This window comes from Tasmannia lanceolata, unplaced genomic scaffold, assembly GCF_043159265.1.
Source record: "Tasmannia lanceolata isolate RefF3 unplaced genomic scaffold, GAP_Taslan_0.1 ptg000021l, whole genome shotgun sequence".
In the NCBI taxonomy this organism is placed as follows: Eukaryota; Viridiplantae; Streptophyta; class Magnoliopsida; order Canellales; family Winteraceae; genus Tasmannia; species Tasmannia lanceolata.
This window is the reverse complement of record NW_027518698.1, coordinates 11,181,747-11,197,194: the sequence shown is the minus strand read 5'-3', so window position 1 is coordinate 11,197,194 and position 15,448 is coordinate 11,181,747.

Here is a 15,448-nt window from a genome sequence, read left to right as displayed (position 1 = left end):
ATGATGTTCAAAGGGTATAAGAGACCATAGTTGTATGGACTCGAAGAGAATGAAATACCGTATTTGTAAGGATTCCAAGGAAATGAGACATCATAGTTGTATGATGTTCAAAGGGGATAAGAGATCAAAGTTGTATGGACTCGAAGAGAATGAAATACCGTATTTGTACGGATTCCAAGGAAATGAGACATCATAGTTGTATGATGTTCAAAGAGGATAAGAGACCATAGTTGTATGGACTTGAAGAGAATGAAATACCGTATTTGTACGGATTCCAAGGAAATGAGACATCATAGTTGTATGATGTTCAAAGGGGATAAGAGACCATAGTTGTATGGACTCGAAGAGAATGAAATACCGTATTTGTACGGATTCCAAGGAAATGAGACATCATAGTTGTATGATGTTCAAAGGGTATAAGAGACCATAGTTGTATGGACTCGAAGAGAATGAAATACCGTATTTGTAAGGATTCCAAGGAAATGAGACATCATAGTTGTATGATGTTCAAAGGGGATAAGAGACCATAGTTGTATGGACTCGAAGAGAATGAAATACCGTATTTGTACGGATTCCAAGGAAATGAGACATCATAGATGTATGATGTTCAAAGAGGATAAGAGACCATAGTTGTATGGACTCGAAGAAAAGAGGCACCGTTCACAAACGGGCTCAAGGAGAAGACAAGACCATTCACAAATGGACTCGAGAAATGAGGCACCATTCACAAACGGGCTCAAGGAGGACGATACCATTCACAAATGGATTCGAGAAAAGAGGCGCCATTCACAAATGGGCTCAAGGATAAGACAAGACCATTCACAAATGGACTCGAGAAATGAGGCACCATTCACAAACGGGCTCAAGGAGAAGACGAGACCATTCACAAATGGATTCGAGAAATGAGGCACCGTTCACAAACGGGCTCAAGGAGAAGACAAGACCATTCACAAATGGACTCGAGAAATGAGGCACCGTTCACAAACGGGCTCAAAGAGGACACGAGACCATTCACAAATGGACTCAGAAAATGAGGCACCGTTCACAAACGGGCTCAAGGAGAAGATGAGACCATTCACAAATGGACTCAGAGAATGAGACACCGTTCACAAACGGGTTCAAGGAGAAGACGAGACCATTCACAAATGGACTTGAGAAATGAGGCCCCGTTCACAAACGGGCTCGAAGAATTTAGAGATTTTTTATGAACTTGAATTTGACGTAGGATTGGATTTTTTTTATTTTTTTTTTAATTAAGGATTTGGATTTGATAAATTTTTTTATTTTTGGAAAATGAGGTACCGTCCGCAAACGGGCTCAAGGAGAAGATGAGACCATTCACAAATGGCCTCGAGAACAGAGGCACCGTTCACAAACGGGCTCAAAGAGGACATTAGAGCATTCACAAATGGACTCAGAGAATGAGAAACCTGTTCACAAACGGGTTCAAGGAGAAGACGAGACCATTCACAAATGGACTCGAGAAATGAGGCACCTTTCACAAAAGGGCTCAAAGAGGACATGAGATTTTTGAATTTGACGTAAGATTGGATTTGTTTGAATCGGGGATTGGATTTGATGAATTTTGGATTTTTTTTTTTTTTTTTTTTTTTTTTGGACTCAATGAAATCGGGGACATTATAGATCGTGCCCAGTAAAGATATTGGAAACCAAGACTTTGACGAATGATGAGACGACCAACCTTATGAACGAAGAACCATTAGTAACAAGAATGGATTAGGAACACTTTTATGAAACTTCAACAAGATTTTTCTCAATGAGACTGTTGGTCTTGTCTTCTGGGGATTTTGATAACTGAAACCTTGAACAAGATACTTGAAATTGGTAATTTAGAACAACGGCTCTCTAACATGGAAAAGCGGGATCTGTTTTTTGACAGGTGCTTAGATGAACATTTCTTGACCAGGATAGTATTTAACTAACCGGAAGGAAATTCTGAATTTTAATGGTTCATCTTTCTGAGAAATTGGCTCAACCACCATTGCATCTGGGGCTCTTCCAAGCTTAAGGTGCCTTCCTGGGGTATGATCTTTTTACGGAAGCTGGGCTTTCTGATGTTTCTACTTCTGAACTCTTCTGAGTTGATCTTCTTTGAAATGTAGCTGTTTGACTAGATTCTCGAACCCTTTCAGGTATAATTGCAGGGAGCTGCCTAGGCCGGGCCTCCTTCACCAAGACAGTTACATCATTTGGACATAGGAACGACGATTGACTCTTTCTAAAGAGAAAACTTAGATGAAAGGCACTACTCAAAGGATTGAGCAGCCCTGAAGGAGTGAACTTAGAATAACAAAGATTGACTGACTATACTGACAAACACAGTGATGCTTCTGACTTAGTTAATATTTTGTTTGGTAAGTCTATCCTTTCGAGGAATAGTTTTTCAATTGGTAAACACTGGACTTTTTCCTTAAAACAGTAATGCCTCAAGGATTTAATTATGCCCCCTAAGATTGCTTAGCTTCAATGCCCCCAGTTTTGAGGATATCACTTGAATTTGCTTGAACTTCAGTTGATCTTCAGTCTTGATACCAGCTGTAGCCTTCTTATAATGATTCTCTTACCGTGACCAAGTCACCTCTTCGGGGTTTTTAACTTGGCGGACCGCGCTAGCCTTAACTTTTGCCTGAACCACCATTCTAGGTTTTCGATCCAGCAGGCTATCCCCTTAGCTTTTGCCTAAGCCGCCCTTTCGGGTTTTCAACTTAGCAGGGGAATGATCTTAAATTTTGCCTAGACCGCCCTTTCAGGTTTTCAGTCTAGCAGATCTTCAAACTCCGTTCGTTTTCTTATTCATCATTTTTTTTTATTGTGTCTCGGGACCTAGCTCATTAGTTCTGAACACCAGAAGGACTTTATAGGTAGGATAGGGCTTTTCAAAGAATGGCTTAAGGTTCAACAAAGATTTCGACCGAACCTGTGAACAGGTTGCCTACATATCCCAAGGTAGGAATCAGGTCGTGTGTAGGTCAAGGCGAATGCCCCTAGTTTGAAGATCAATTGTTTGAAGGTTAATTGATTTTTTTCCTTTTTTCTTTTCTTTCTGGAACAATTAACTTCTCTTCTTTTGGAACTTGTCCCTCTTTTTTTTTCTGGAACGATTGATTTTTCTTTTTCTTTTTTTTTGAATCGACCGAACTCGGTTTAACCGAGCTGCCTACGTACCCCAGTGTAGGGATCAGGTCTCGCGTAGTTCGGGGCGGATGCCCCTAGTTTGATGGGTTTTCAAGAAAATTTGATTCAGGCTCGAAGGGTTTGCAAACCGGTATTCTTTTGACGTTGGGTTCTGATTTTGGGATTTATTCGGCCAAAGGAGGCCTTCCGATGTTCAAATTGGGAATCGATCTAGGTTACTAGGGTCCCTCTGGTACTGATTATTTATTTATTTTTTCTTTTCTTTTTTTTCACAGAATTTGACGGCATTTCCAGGTAAGAGATAATGGATCTTCTTCTTCCAAGATTCTAATACGTGCTTTTGATTTTCATAGAGTGAAACTTGTTCTTTGACATCCTCCATCTATGGATTCGTACTCTCGATATCTGATGATCACTTTTCATTGTTTGCTCTTGAACTTTTCATCTTGAATTTGTTGGCTTTATGTTATGAATTTGAGAACCAAGGTCATTGATTGGAAATATGAAAGTTGTTTCCACTCTATGCCCCTTGTATAGCATATATCTTCTCACTTTCTTCATTTTCTTTGAGCTTTCCATCTATGTCTTGCCCCTGGTATCGGTTGTAGCTTTTCTAGACAATCTTCTTATTCTTGAAATAATTTTATCAATTCTTCACACTCTTTAGAGGGTAATGTATTTTCAATCGGCATTCACTGAATCAAAGTTTCAGTGCCAGTGTTTATCATTTCAATTTCATCTTTGAAAGGTTGGGATTGGCGCTCCTCCTCTCGTTCAAGTAATTGCTGTGACTCAAGTGGAGTTTCGTCAATTTTGTCCTCATTTGAAGAGGGAGTCTTATTTTAAGATCAGAAGCACACTTAAGAACAGACACAAGTGAACTTTTTGGAACTGACTGAAATTTTATTTAAAGAAAAGCTATTACATCAGACGACCTATCCTGAACATGCTCAGGATTCACAACTCTAAATAAGAAAGGGAAACAGAAGATAACTTGCCTGGACTAGGCATTGACCTTTAACTGTAAGACCGGACTCAACAATTATACTGACCATGATGACTGACTCAACATAAAATAGTAAGTGACTAAAACTTTAACTGCTGCAACTGTTTGGCGTTGAAGGCTCGGCGAAGGCTGGTTCGTTCTGAACATCATCATGGCTGATACTTTCAATTTTGGACAATGATGACTGATTCGCATAGGGAAATGCCCCTAGCTCAAGGATTCTGAGAGTGAACTCTGAAGGACTTAGCAAAATAATCTTGAAAAAGGTAGCCCCTAGAGGAGGAACAGACCAGGGGTACAAGCAAGATTGGATTATCTGGACCAGGCATGATCAGATCATGAGAACGCATAATCGAAAGATTGTGAGATTCTGCATCTGCCAGTTAGGGGATGGCATGAAGATACGATCGAATCGTATGACAGAAGAACGAAAGGCGCACGATCAAAAGATTAGATGAGATAGCATAAGATTGCTTTCAACGGATAGATCATGAATGACTAATCCTATGAGATCTTTGGAAATGATGGGATTTATATCCTAACCCAAAGGGAATTTTTTTTTTTCACATTTTATCAGTGTTACCTGAAGGCATCAACCTTAATCCTAATCTATCGGAGTGGAGAGAGAATCTCGACTCATGACTTTGTTCGTGTATATAAGGACCGATCGTGACCATTGGAAGATGGACCACGGCCTAATCTAGACACCAATGGGTAGGATATCCTAAACTAGGCTCACACACGTGATGCACATGTGTTCGTATACTACATGCATGTGTAGGTTAATCTAGGGGTAAGGCCAAGAGTTCCCTTAGCGCGAATCCCTGCTCGATATACTGTACCAGTGTCCGGCGTATCAGTACGTGAACAAGAGATCCGTTTACGTACCATAAAGGTACCAGGCTAAGGGTGGAATGCTTCTCTAGCACAGAGGCACCAGGTGATGAAATCCCAGTCAACCATGCTAGATAACACTCCGGGTTCCTAAAATAGGACGTGTGTGCACGTGAGATGCAAGAGTTTAGATGCAAGTGATGTAAGTGTGTGCAATAAGTTCGCGCGATCTATGATGCCTTCAGGTTTTGTTAGATTAAGTTTGAGTAAAATGTGATGAGAAAATAAAACAAGACAAACTAATCTGACAAGTATACAAGAGATAGAGTTCTTATGAGCCAGTTAAATTAAATTCAAATGAATTATCTTTTGGAATTTTAATGAAGTTAGGTGATCCCCAGCAGAGTCGCCAGACTGTGGTACCCGGATCCCGCGAGAGGGGTGGGGCGCGAGCCGCCTCGCACTCTCTCTTGGTCTCTCGTATCCACGCGATTGGCGTGTGCATTTTAATATTGATTTGAATTCATCTTTCCTGTGAACTTGGGATCACTAAGGCAATCTGAATTCCACACGAAAGTGACTGACAGAGTCGCCACCTAGATATGGGATCTAGGACCCATAATTAACCAGAAATCTAGACTCGCTACCTGGTTACGAGAATGGAAGGTATGGGGAGTTATCCACCACATGCACCATTCCTGCCCGATAATCGGTCTTCGATTCCAAAAGCTAACTCTTTTAAATTTATTTTAAATGGCTCATTCAACTCTATGTTAAAGTGCGAACTAAGTGACATGCATCCTAACATCTAATTTCAATGTGAATCCTAAATGTGTATCTTGATTTATTAATTTGTCTGGATTCAATCGAAGTGAAAGTTCTCATAAAATTCTAATTTCATGGAAAGTCCTAAGTGATTTGATTAAGCATTTACAAGAAAATTAATATACAAAACACCACAATTTGTTGTGGTGCCGACTCGCGGGTGGTATGCCGTCAGACATCCAAGCTGCCTACGTACCCAAGCCTCACTGGGATCAGAGTCGACGTAGTTCGGTGCACCTAAGCTAAGCTACATATGCCTAACTCAACTAGGACACCGATCTAGACGGGATTGACTGTTTCAACAGTTTTAAGAGAAGTTATTTAATTCAAGTTGAGGATTTTATTATCTTAGGATTTCATCAAAGATGCTATATGATCCTATCTAAATGCAAGTTGTCCCTTAGACTAGTGCAGGTTAGCCTACATCCTAGTTTACTAGGCTTGTCCTAGGGAAAAACTGGATGACTAGTGTAACTTGACCTATGGCACGGTTGCTATACATAGCAAGCGTCCGTGATGAGGCTGGACTCCTAACTCTAGGACTCCCTAAAACTTAGGACACAACACGACACGACACCATTGTTCCTAAATTGGGCTCTAAGGGTTCTTACGACGGAAACCATAATCCAATGGTTCCGAGAGACACGAGATGAATCGAGATGATGAATAGTGTGAGGGAATGGGAAAGATAGAGAAAGGTGCGACTGAACTTGGGAGTGCCAAATTGCCTACGTACCCCGTGATGGGGATCAAGCCACACGTAGTTCCACTGGGGAGGTTGCTTGGATTTTGGAAAACAAGATTGGTATTTGGATCAGGAATCGGGTTTGTATTTGAGCATTGGACTTGAGATTCAGAAACATTGATTTAGCAATGAGATTTTGGAATTGGGAATTTGCATCAAAGAATTGAGCATACAGGAATCATCAAGGGTTTGAATTTTGGGAATTCAAAATGGGCGGGCTTATGAGATTCGGCCAAATGGATTCAAACATGCGACTCAGATTGTGTTGGGATATGACTTGGTTAGGCAAAAGGGAGGAAGTTCTATTAGGTGTAAAAGGGCATTAGTAGAATAGGGGAATGACTCGGTTGTGACATGGAAGGCCGCAACTTGGTCGAATGCGACTCGGTTGCATTGGGATGGGTTGATTAAGGAATTGGATTGAGTCAACTAAGGGGAGAGTCCAATTAGTTAAAGAGGTTGAGCATACTCGACTAGAGAGTTGGGTCAACTCGACTAGGGAGGTTGGCTAGAGTTGACTCAGTTGAGCTGGGTTGGGATCCCACTTGGTTGGATTGTATTGGGGCGTTTTGACTTAAGCTGCAGGTGGCCTGGCTGGGTTAGATTTAATGTAACCAAATTTATGGATAAATGGTGTGCCTCAGTGAGTGGACAAAGGTATGGCTTGGGTTGATGTGTGGCTATGGTTATAGGGTTTAAGGCTTATGGGTATGGGGTTTAGTGAGTCGGGTCTAAGTTAGGAGCAAACCCGAGACTAGCCATGGTCTAACCAGGAGGAAGCAGGGTACAAACCAGGGTGCGGACCAGGGTGCACCAGGGTGCGAACCAGCAGGGAACCAGGGTGCGAACCAGCAGGGGAACCAGGGTGCAACCAGCAGGGAACCTGGGTGCAACCAGCAGCGAACCTGGGTGCGAACCAGCAGGGAACCAGGGTGCGAACCAGCAGGGGAACCAGGGTGCAACCAGGAGGGAACCTGGGTGCAACCAGCAGCGAACCTGGGTGCAACCAGGGTCTAACCAGAGTGCGAACCAGCAGGGAACCAGGGTGCGAACCAATATCGAACCAGGGTGCGAACCAGTAGGGAACCAGGGTGCAACCAGCAGGGAACCAGGGTGCAACCAGTAGGGAACCAGGGTGCAACCAGCAGGGGAACCAGGGTGCGAATCAGTAGGGAACCAGGGTGCAACCAGCATCGAACCTGGGTGCAACCAGCAGCGAACCTGGGTGCAACCAGGGTCTAACCAGAGGCTAACCAGGGGGAAAACAGACCCTACATGCTTCCTAACATGGTTTTTCTTTTAAAGTAAAAGATATGCATGAAAACAGACCCTACATAGAATTGAAATAAATGCCTACCTCTTTGGAAACCCACTTTGTGTTTGATTTTTCTTTGATGGTAATTCCTTGAAGATGATTCCTTGCTTGATAATGACTGCTTTTGATATATATCACCCAACGTATAAAATCACCCGATCCGGCAAGGATGGCCGAACCCTTGAAGAGATGAGGGAGAGGGATGAATTTTCTAAGAGAGGGGTTCTTTTTCTTCTTTTTGTTGGATGGTGGGATGAGAGGGTATTTATAGGAGAATGGGATAGGAGGTTAGGTGAGGTTAGGTGAGGTTAGGTAAGGTTAGGTGAGGTTAGGTGGTTAGGTGAGGTTAGGTGAGGTTAGGTGAGGTTTGGATGGTTAGGATGAGAGGAGAGGTTAGGTGAGGTTAGGTGAGGTTTGGATGGTTAGGATGAGAGGAGAGGTTAGGTGGTTTTGGATGGTTAGACCCAGGTCAAGATCTGCCATTGATCTAACGATTTACGGAAATCGGGTCTCGGAATGGAATCAGGGTTCGGGCTATGAAGTGACCCTATCTTATTTTGTCCCGATTGATGATCCGTAAAGTCAGATCAAGATATTAATGACCTAAAACATATATTAGGTTATTGTTGGTTAAAGTAAAGCAAAATGTGGGTGTCTACATAACCCCAAAACCCATCTTCCTCTTTCTTCCATCAAAAACCCATCTTCAACATATATAACCTCTAAACCTTAGATTTTCATTCAAATTTTCATATCTTCATTTCTATGAAACCCATGACGATATCCACCATCTGTAGCCATCAAAACCCACCTCAAACCCTAACTCCAAGCCACCACCTCTCCAATCTATTGTTTTTGCAATAACATATTTTCGGCCATCACATCCCGAGCATCTCCATTTTTATCATCAACCTCCACCAGCAGCTGTGATTTTTTTCTATCTTTCTAACATGCAGAAAAAGGAATTCTCTTATGATTAGAGCATTTGTACAGAAATAGGGGAGTTATTTTAAGATTTAAGGTCTATTCAATTTAAGGGTGCTATTCTCAGGTGTTAATGATTCTTCCATTTTAAGTTACGGGTTAGAGATTAGAGAAGGAAAAGGGGAAGAGGGGCTTAGGATTTAGTAACCTTTGTGGGTTTGTAGAAAGAAAATTTCAAGGAAGTTGCAGAGAAAAGAGACGGAGAGATATATACAGAGACAGAAGGTTTGAGAGAGAGAGAGAAGAAGACGAAGAGAGAGAGAGAGAGAGAGAGAGAGAGAGAGTGAGAGAGAGAGAGAAGAAGAAGTGGTCTGGGAAGATGGGTTTGATCATCACTTTCATCTATCTCAGGGAGTAGGAGGTTGAAGAATTTGTAGAGAGAAGCAGGGATAAAACAGAGGCAGAGAATAGAAAAGGAAAAGAAAAAAAAAAAGAAATCCGGTCATTTTCTGGACAAATTCGCTGTCTTGCTGGAGCTGTTAATCCGTTGGATCTAGCTTGGATCGCTGGATAGGAAAGCAATGGGAGAGATTTCAAGGTCATTAAACTAGAGATTTGCAGAATTTTGGAAAGAGAAGAGGAAAATTGGAGCTCCGAGTATCATAATCTTACCAGTGACTTCTTCATACTTCGGCAATTGGCGAATCCGGCCATCTACCTCATCTTTGTATCTAGATCTGTCATTCTCTCCATTAAATTCAACTATTGAGGTCAAGTCCCCAATCTCTGCAAATCATCATTAACAATTCAGAAGGGAAATTTGTAGTTGTTGTAGTGCTGTGAAGAGAGTAATCAGAGCATAAGGTAAGGCACATCTGATTTAATTTTTTTTTATTCTATTTCTCTCATATTCTTATGTGTGTGTGTGTGTGTGTTGGTCTTGGTAGTTATCCTTTGGTTTTAATCATACTGCATATCTACCCCTAATTCAAATGTTTCCTCATTATTTTCCTTATAAATATGCTATGTCTAGTGTTCCAGCTTGTATTCTATTCTAGTTGCCTGTTGGCGTTCACTTGAAGTTTCAGATTATCTTTCTCTAAATTTCTAGTGCTTGCATGTCTGCTTGTTTATTCATTGCTATGGTTTGTTCCTTTGATTTGCCTTTGATTTGCGATGGATTTTCTAGAATTCTGAATGAAGAAGGCCTTTGATAAAATCATCACATATTTCAGACATAATGACCCATTTATTCTGGTCTTGACATCTTGTAGAATCTGCTTCAGCACATCCATTTTGTGTTGCTTCTTGTTTTCGAAATGTCTGCTATTTCATTCTTTCCAAACTTTGTAAATTGCTGAGGAAAATGTTATCCATTTTGTGTTGCCCCTTCCCCATCTTGTTTAGACGAATATGTTATTCTTCCTTTTTCGATGTCTGAGAGTTGTTTCTGATGTTAAATCTCCATAAAATTGATTTCCAAATCCATCTTGAATACCTACATTTAAAGAATAAGTGGTCCACAGATTCTGGGTGAGTTTCACAGAGATTGCAACAGGTGTCAATCTTTGGGAGATAGTTTGGCAATCTGTCTTTGGAGCATGGGGTTCATGGTTTCTGAAAAGTTCAACAGCACTTTTGGTTGTGAAGCATCCATCCCTTCTGATTTCATTTAGCTTTTGATGTCTGCAAGGGATGAATCTGTAGTTACCTTTGAAATTTGTTCGGATATCCTTCCACTCGGATGCCAGGGGAATGACCAGAAATCAATTTCATCTTCTTTTCCAACCGCATAACAAGCATGGGCAGCTGCTTTATCTCGAGCTTGGATATCACTGCCTTTGACATTCACATTGATTTCAGCTCATAAATGGCATATTACTCTTAGGAAAATAGTGTTATGCTTTTATCCTGCTCATTAGCATTCACATGCTCAGTTCAATCTTCATTATGTCTGCATTATTCATGTACTATTAGTGTATTGGGTCAATTTCCCTCTTGAGATAATATGGAGATTAACGTTAGAGTTTAAATTGTTCCTCAAAGCGCCTCCAGTTAGTGTCGTTGATTGAATTTGTGTCAAAATGGTTTCATTGTTTCATCTACACCCTCTTCAGATGTGATGCTTAGCATTTGCCCATTCTCATTGTCCTCTTTATTTTTCAGAGGGCGATGAGGGCGCTAGCCCAAGCCCATTCTTAGGAAGCTTGCCAAGTCCCATTAGCACTTCCCTTTCTCTTTTAGGAAGACTTTCACAGTCTTTTAGACACCCTTAGATTTTAGTTTCCTTTATCATTGCAAGGGCAATGAAAGAGTCATCTAGAGCCCCCACTAGGAGACACACTATGTCTCATTAAGGTGATTCTCCTTTGGAGACACGCCTTGTCGATTGGATCCCACTTTAGGAAGGTTACCTTGGTTTTGCAGAGAGGCATGCCTTGCCTCATTTGTAGAGACCCTATTTGGAGACAAGCCTAGTCTCATTTAGAGAGTTTTCCCTTTAAAAGGCTTACCTAGCCTCATATTAGAACATCCCCTTTCTTCTAGCGAGTCTTTGACTCATTTCTTACCCCCTTCTTGGTAGTGTTATTAGCGGTCTTTAACTTATTCGCCCCCTCTTATAGAGTAGTTAGACACCAATTGGCTTGTCAGTACCCTTTTTAGCGTCATTGGTTAGAAGTCTGCCCTTAGGGTTAGAAGCTTTTCATCTGCCATTTGTTTAGGGATTTTACTCTATAGGTTAGATATCCTCTCCTTTGGAGACTGGCTAAGTCTCGTCAGCTTTTGGTCATCTCTTTGAGATTGTTTTCTCGTATCGAAATTTTAGTTCCCTCATTTGTTTTCTTTTCCCTAGGCTTTAGGGATCCTGTTTTCCTCTTTAATACCCTACCGTGATATGATGTCTCCTTTGGAGACTGGCTAAGTCTCGTCAGCTTTTGGTCATCTCTTTGAGATTATTTTTTCGTATCGAAATTTTAGTTCCCTCGTTTGTTTTCTCTCCCCCTAGGCTTTAGCTATCCTGTTTTCCTCTTTAATACCCTACCGTGATATGATGTCTCCTTTGGAGACTGGCTAAGTCTCGTCAGCTTTTGGTTATCTCTTTGAGATTGTTTTCTTGTATCGGAATTTTAGTTCCCTCGTCTGTTCTTTGAGATTGTTTTTTCGTATCGAAATTTTAGTTCCCTCGTTTGTTTTTTCTCCCCCTAGGCTTTAGCTATCCTGTTTTCCTCTTTAATACCCTACCGTGATATGATGTCTCCTTTGGAGACTGGCTAAGTCTCGTCAGCTTTTGGTCATCTCTTTGAGATTGTTTTCTTGTATTGGAATTTTAGTTCCCTCGTCTGTTTTCTTTCCTCCTAGGCTTTAGGGATCCTGCTTCCCTCTTTAATACCCTACCGTGATATGGTGGGTATAGAGGCTCTTCTATCAGATCCCCTTTAGCTGAAAGGGTGTTAACACGCTTTTAAACGCCAAAAATATAAAAACACTTCAAAACGGCAATGAAACATCAAAAGCATCAGGAAGCTCCAAAAATCTGAAAAGTCGTGAGTCATTTGGAGAGTAGTTAGGAAAGTCTGTTTCGAACTACGTTGGCTTGATCCTCTTCCACGAGGTACGTAGTGCAGCTTGGGATCCTTATCCCAAGTCCAGCCAAACTTTATAAATAGACTTTGTAAATCTTTCAAAAATCATTAAACAACTTTAAAAGCTTATTTTTAAAAAAGATCTTCCTCTAGAGTTAGGAGTTTGTCCTAGATAGAGGGTTTTATAGTTAGGAGTTTCTCCTTAATATGTTGTTTGATTGTTGTGTGTATGGTTTGTGTTTGTGTTAGAGTTAGGAGTATATCGTAGCTAGGAGTATGACGCCTCCGTCCCGTCAGTTGGTGATTCACATCGCCGACTGATGACTAGGTCTAAGATGCGATAGTGATCTCATTGTTTTTCTTAAGACACACAGCCTAATTACACATAGGTTGTAGAAACCACCAGCATTAGCTTGGGGCTAACCTGCATTTAGTTAGGGCATATCGGGTGTCCTAAAATCTACAATCCACTGGAATTTAAATAATCGCACAAGAAGCTTTAATAACTAGTCCTGTCTTTTAGGTCGTGTCTAGGATAGAGGTCTAGATGTCTTAGGCATCATAGTTTAGAATAGGTGCAAAGAACTACGTTACTCTGATTCTCGTGGTGGCGGGCATACGTAGGCGGTTTGGATGAACATCAGACCATCCAAGAGTCGAGGAGCACGTTTAGAGTCTAGGATTTGTTGTGTTGTGTCATGTGTGGTATCGAGTCGTATTGTATGTTTTGTTGTATTTTCTTACTTTCTTGTACAGACCTTATACCTTTAGCTGTAGCATGCATGTGTTTGTCCACCAGAACTTAGATACCAGTTAGGTATGTCTCTTATAACCTAGTTATGATTAGGCAATACTTCTTCCATTTATTTTGTGCATACTTATTATTTTATCACTATGTCATGCATGTTTAGATAGACGCTCACTCGGGGATATTTGTTCATATTTTACATGATTTTTGCCCAAAACTCTTCAAGGTTAATAATAAATGGCATAAGAGACCAAATGCTTGCACTCGGACGAATTGAGGGTGCTCTTCAGACCTTCTCCATTCGTAATCAGGCACGAGCCCATATATATTTTTGGTTATCCATTGCACAGAGGATTTGTTTTTGGGGTTCCATGGCCTATCCATGGATGGCGACTCTGAGTTTGTTTTAGGTACGTCTTGGTTTGAGGATTTATCCTTGAATCAAGAGGTATCTCTTCATTTATCGCCACTCGTGCTATGCTATGAAGGTGGCATTCGTTTCAAGAGTTCCTTGATATAGCTCTCCTTCACACGTGGATGATCCAGAGGCCGTTGGGGGCTCGTCCCCCACCTCTCTTTCTCAGATCGGGGTCCACAATATGTTCATTCCCTTTCCTAGAATTTCCACCTCATAAGTTTCTGTTTCTTCAAAGGCTAAAACACATGTTTGGATTGCAAGAAAAATATTTTCAATATTTTTGGTGTACTATTTTATTTAAGAAAATATTTTTGTTTGTTGAATTTAAACGGAAATGATATGTTTATAGGAATATTATCAAGGTCGCTCAAGTAAAAATTGAATAGGGTTGATTCATTTTGCATAGGATTTTGAACCCAGGACACAATAGCTTTCATACCATGTGAAACAACCAATTACCCTATAAGCTTAAGCTGTTAGAGTTAGTGTCATTTAATCATTTAGACTTCATACTTCAACATCACGACACGGCCCATACGGGGATTCTTATATCATTGATAGAAATTTATGAGTCTAAAATGTAAAAGTTTGGTCTAATCCAAAACATTTTCCCATCAAAATCCACTCTTATCGGACGAATTTACCCCTCTAACTTGTTGTCATTAAATGGGTATGGAAAGAAAAATAAACAATTATCTAAATTTACGGCTTGAATTGGATCCTTGACCAAGTGAGCCCACTTAAACTTTTACCCGCTAAAATATTTTAGAAAAACACATATATATCCACTGTATGAGAGAACCCGACAGTATGGAAGGATGATCCTGTGATGCCGTGTTGGCAAACATGATATGACTTATATCCTGAAAGATGCCTGACATGTTGCGTATGCCGACCCCCTGAAGGGGTCCTCTTTTTTGTCTATGTTATCATAAAATGAAGGGTCACTTCAAATCAGGTCACTTCATTCCTTCAAATGTGAAGTGCATCTCCTTCAAATGTGAAGTAATAAAAAGGGGCACTTTTATTATTTCCCTTTTCTTATTGTCAAATATCATTTTCCTAATTATCATTTTTTTACTTTGGATGATTACTCTAATAGTTGAACAATGGCCCACATAAAGTATGAGTCATTAGATGACCAATTCAGATTTGGAAATGAAATATTTGCCCCCTTTCATACCCAGGCACGCCCTCTAGTGTATTACTGGCTACTCTTTTTACAGTACAAAAGGGTGGTGTAGGGAAGAAAATGGGGGAATGTATCATTTCACTTAATCTAAATTTATGGCAGGGTGTAATATCATTGGTGATGTGCAATGAACCAAGACGGGGGTATGTACCAAATACTACTCTTCTATTATTTCTACATACCGACTCTCACGTTTATCACAACCACCTGGACAAAAGGCATGTAGTAAATTAATGATAATTTACGTAACAAACATTGTTCTATAAACCACATCTATCGTCCGACCAATTCACAGAAGTGTTAGTTCGGACGTTCCAAAAATAACTAGCCTTGGGTTGGAACCCAAGGCCCTGTTAGGATTGCAGGAATTTAAAACCTTTCCAAAATTGCTTGTTTTTCCATATTTTAAACAAGGTAGCTTAAAGAACAACAATTTAATTTTTATCTTGAGAGATCTTCAATTTATCATAATAAACGTCTTAATAACTCATAACCATATCATTCCCTTTAAATTGGGCAAACAAAAAATATCCTAGGAAAAGAAATTTCAGCAAGAAATATTTTTCTTACAACCCAAACAAGCGCAAGCTCAACCATATATAGGTAGATAGACCCCAATGTATGTTTCATTTTGATTGGCTGCTCTCAAACAGTCTTTCCCCATTCCATTAGTTGCTCTAGAGAGTGTATGGGTTTGCTTT